This window comes from Buteo buteo, chromosome 3, assembly GCF_964188355.1.
Source record: "Buteo buteo chromosome 3, bButBut1.hap1.1, whole genome shotgun sequence".
Taxonomy (NCBI): Eukaryota; Metazoa; Chordata; class Aves; order Accipitriformes; family Accipitridae; genus Buteo; species Buteo buteo.
The window spans coordinates 21925112-21930285 of record NC_134173.1 but is presented as its reverse complement, the minus strand read 5'-3'; positions in this window follow the sequence as shown (position 1 = coordinate 21930285).

Genomic DNA, 5174 nt, shown 5'->3' with positions numbered 1-5174 from the left:
CCCTCTTCACAGGGGAACTTCAGTGAAGAGTCAGAGGACACAGGAACAAAGAGAAAGGTTTTGTTTGTTTGTTTATAATTCTCCTTTGTGAGATCCCGCAGAAGTAAAAAAGAGAATAGTTCACAGTCTGGTAAGATCAGAACAGCAAAAGTATTTGCAGCATGGCACACAATAAAGCACTGCTTACTTGGCAATACTGTACTCCCAGCCAGCATCATCCTGTGAGACTCTCAGATCAGCTCCAGACCCTGTCAAACTTGCTTCGAGAGCTAAGACTCCCCTCACCTCCAGAGACTTTTCTTCCCTGGAGAGCCCTAAGAGACTGATGCAAAACAGACTTGACCCTTTACAGAATATCTGGTTATATTTCTAATTTTTTCCTTTATGGATGGGTAGATTTTTAGACAGTACTTTAAAATTTGAGGCTCGTTTTGATTCCCAGTGACAATGTTCATATCCCAGTAAATTTGTATTTATTTTACAAGCCTGTTTTCTTTAATCATGTCATGGAGCAGACCACTAATCCTCTCCTCCTGGATGGCTGTGGTAAGACCACACACGTTCTCTGCTCTGAGCACTAGCTGACTGGAAAGAGATGAGAAGACAGAACAAGAAAAAAATACCATTAGAAACCCAATGCTGCTTCCATCTGAATTGTTCTCATATGGTTCCTCACTAAGCCTGCAAACTTCAGGATCTTTGGTCTCCGTGGCCTGGCTATCAATCCTTTTTTTTTCGACCGGTTTATCATTCCAAAAGTGATGGCAAAGCTGCATCCAAAGAGCTATCAATTAGCCCTTGGACATAGTCCAAAACAACCAGTAGCCCACTCTATACTTTTTGGTTAAGAGGCACTAAGATCAGAAAAGGATGTATTGAGCTGATAAGCCTGAGTGAATTAAGGGCCTCTGTGGAGCACCTAACGAGAGAATTTTTGAAGTGCAGTACGCCAGTTATATGGAGGGATGACACTGATGGGAAATAAAGTCTCTGTATTAAAATGCTCATTGATTGGTTAGTTCCAAAAGGACAACTAGGATCTATTTTGAGCACACAATGGGTACTTGTCCAAACTATGCTTTCCCTATTTCAAGCAAATTGGCAAGCTGGAAAAGTTTGGCAAAACTACACAGACTGTAGTGGCATCCATTTTAAAGGGAACTGGAGTTTGAATTTTAAACTCACCTAGAGATGATTCTGAGAAGAAACTGGTGTTTCCTGATTTGAAACTACAAAGCATTCAGCTTGATTTTGACAGCAGTGATATTGCCTAAAGGAGAAACAGATTGTGGTAAGTAGTCCTGCCTTGACATAAAAAAATCCCTTTTATCTTCCTGTCCAAGATGCCATCATCAGGGAGACATCTTTCGTAACATGGGTCTCACCTGAACATCTGGAAAGAAAGCTATAGTTGGGACACCTGGTTGTTCAGTTTACACCATCTGTGTAGTTCCTGGGGCAGATGTTTATGCATCTACTGATGCAAAAGACACTGGAGAATCAGTCTGAAAGTGTCGTCAACTGTCCCCATCTCTGCAACATGGCTGGTGACATTCATATTAAATGTGTTTTGCCATCAAGAATTCAGATATAGTCTTTCTCTTCAGGACTGTAACTGTAGCTCCTAGTCTTACCTTAAACCCATGATTTTTAAAGATAAGTTCTATAAAATATTTTGTTATTTTATGGACTCTACAAGCACTCAGAGAAGTGATGGCTTGCAATGCATGCTCCCCATGGTGGCTGCTGGTGGCCCCATGGGGGTGGAAGCCCTGTTTACAGATTCTTCAGGTTGCAGTTCTTAATTTGGGCACCTTCCTCTGCCAGCATCTGAAGTTAGATGTCTGTGCCCTTCCTCAAATAACCTTGGCTACTCCTTCTAGGTCTGCCTCTCCTGTTGACCAATTTATTTAGCATCAGAGGTGCTTGGGGCTGAGATTCACTAGTGGCATGGCCAGAATCATTCACCCACTGGCCACAGGCATGTTCAGGAGCTGTTTGGCATCTCAGCCTGCCCCAGCCGCAAGACTTGCTTTGGCACACGAGCTGCTATGCATGGACGACCCTTCAGGCAGTGCAGCAAGAGAAAGCCCAGTGTTGTGCACTGCAAACCACAGGGTTTGCAGGGGAATCCAACTATTCAGCAGCTCAGAGCCTTACAATGCCACTTTTTCATAAACCTGTCTCTTATACTTAATCTCTCAATTTTTCTATGCATAGAGTGTGTATTTTGCAATCATTAGTTTTGTTCACACATCAAGCACACACAGTCTAGGTCATTACCAGCCCCATGAGCTCTGTTCATGCCATATATCTTTACCATATATTCCTACTCTTCCTATCCCCCTACCCACAACATTTCTGGTGGCATTTCCAGTTATCTGTTAACTTCTGCTAGTCTTTTGATGGACCTCAGGCCTTCTGCTTGTTAGTCTACGCTCTAACTGCCCATCTCTCATGCTCTCATTCAGTTGCATAATCATAGTAAATGCAACTTCTTATACAGGCTTTCTTCATTGCTTTGCTTTAGCCTATGGACAACAACTGTCATCAAGGACAAAAAGATGTTGCGAGTCTTTGCTTACTACAGTCCTCCATGTCAGATTGCCTTCTGGGATATTATCCAATGCAATTTTCAATTTGTATATCAGTAACTGAAAGGATGTAGTTGTTTATTGCTGCTGATCATGAGTAAGTCTGAAAGTTCAATTTTTATTTGAAACAACCAATTGATTCAAGTATTTCAAGCAAAGTTTCTTAGCTTCAACTGAAAAAAAACCTTTGGGTGGTTAGTGAAATAAATCAAGAGTTTATTTGCCAGTTTTTAACAGCCATTTGCTCAAGGTGGAATATGGCCACTGGCACAGCATATGTGACAAACAGTGAAAAGTGCTTGTACTGAGGAACCAGCAGTGACTATTTTTCTGACAAATATTTACCCTTGTGTGTTGCATTACCTCTCTAGCTAACATCTTTGTTACCAGCTCCTCAACAAACTGGAATGAAACTGTCTGAAATGCCATGGCAGATCCAGATAAATGAAATCATGAACATCTTACTGTATCAAACTGAATATAAAAATGAATATGAAAATCAGTATTACGTTGAATTAAATGAGTGTTACTGCCTGCAAAATATTCCTTGTGCTCTTCATTTCAGCACTAAATTTTATTTATCTTCTCCCAAACTGTTCTTTTTCAAGATGTATCCTAGGCTGTTGGACTGACAATGCTGAATTACCTTGTAGCCTAGGAATTTTAGGGAGGAATCTGGAGGTTTTGGGCAGAGGACAGGTGGTGCATCTGGCACACGGTGAAAAATGTGGGAGGTGGTTTGGGAACATAATAAGAGCACATTAGCTGGATGTTTCTGTTAGAGTATTCAGTAGCAAAATATTTAATGATGCTGACATTTAAATTGTGATAATTAGATTTCCTAGTTAGCACCACATTGAGAAGAATGGGAACAGTTTATATATTGCTCAGAGCTATTATTTCAGACTGTCTGCAAACTCTGATTGGCAAGAATGACCTGGTTCATATTCTATTTATATATGAGTTTTATATTGGCTTTAATGAAAGCTTAGCTTCTGGATCACAGTTCTCTACCATTATGCGGCTCTGTGAAGATGGGAATCACAAAAGGCTTGCTTTCAGCCAAGCTCAGAGCTCCTCTAGTGAGACAGCCCCACAACTCATTACCTTTGCAAATACTGGTCTGCAAATATGGCCATAACACCTACCACAGGTTTTGAGGGAAGGGAGGTTATCTAAAAGTCTTAGAAGGTACACTGGATGTTTGAGTAGAAAACATTTTCTTTGCAAAAAGCTTGCAGGAGGACCAAAGTAAATGCTTCCTGTTATTACCTCTCCAAGACATTTGTCCCCCTGCCATAAGAGGTTTGCTACACCAGGCAGAATGGAGAGCAGCACCCACCATGACACAGACTGACAGTCTCCATCTGATGGCCAGTTTTGCTGCCTTTTACAGTAATGGCAGGGAAGTGACCCATGTGAAAAAATATCTTCTGCCAGCTGACTTCTCTTCCCTACAGTGTTTTTGCAACAGAACAGCTTTGGTGGATGGGATGAGGAAAGAATCTTCTGTCCTGCACATTTTAGGAAATATTACAATCGTTCTCTTCTTTTCTTCCTTTGGGCAGGGGACTGGCCTCACCATTAACTGTTCCTTTGGCCCACATGGCAAATGAATTATTTCAGTTTGGACATCATTGTTAGAGCTTTGGGGAAGGCAGCTTCTCTTCTGAAGTGCTGCCTGCAGCCAGCTTACTCCGCAGCCAGGTGTGGCTATGTGCAAGTGCAAGCCCTGGAAGGAGGGAGCCCATCACACTTGTGTGGGGGCTCCCACCAGCTGAAGGGGCAGGACCCCCCCCGCCTGAGATTGAAGGTGGGAAGGAGCCTGAAAGGGGGTGCATCTGAGAAGGTGGTGTTGCTGAGGGAGGACCTGTTCATGGGAAAAGAGGGCTAGAGTAGGACTGGAGAGGCAGAATAAGTGCATATGGGATAAATGGTGGGATGCAGGGATGCGTGGTGGAGATGGATGGAGATAAAAGACCAAATAATATGGGTAAGAGCAAAGGGAAGTGAAAAGAGAGAGCATGGAGACAGGTGGACTGTAGCCACTTGGGTGTTCTGCCCTCCAAGAAGCCAGGCTGATCTGAGGAGCTTCTCCACCCTTCTGCTGTCAGTCAATAAGAAATCCAATAACAATGTGTGAATCTCACCTTTCCTCATTTCCAAACAGCTGGCTTACAGTCCAGCACAACCCCCCACTGCTCCAGTAGCAAAAATGATCAGGAAGCAAAGATTTATGCTGTACTTGTGGGGATAAACAATACTGCTGCTAAAGTTCAAATGATGTATGCCTGTTTTTTGAAGAAATCATTAAGCCCTCCAGAACAACTCCAAATGAGCCTTTCTATTAAAAAAAAAAAAAAACAAACAAGAAAAGAAAAGAAAAGGCTGCAGAACAAAGCACTCAGAATTTAAGAAAAGCATCCAGAATTAACAGGGACTCAGTACACTCCCTATGCGTGTGCTCACTGTGAGGCAGTCTTTAATTAAGTGATCATGTAATATTTCATGCACAAGACCTTTGCCTGATTCCACACACAGGGCAGTGAGTCTTCACAATTTTTGCCACTCTGGTAAAGC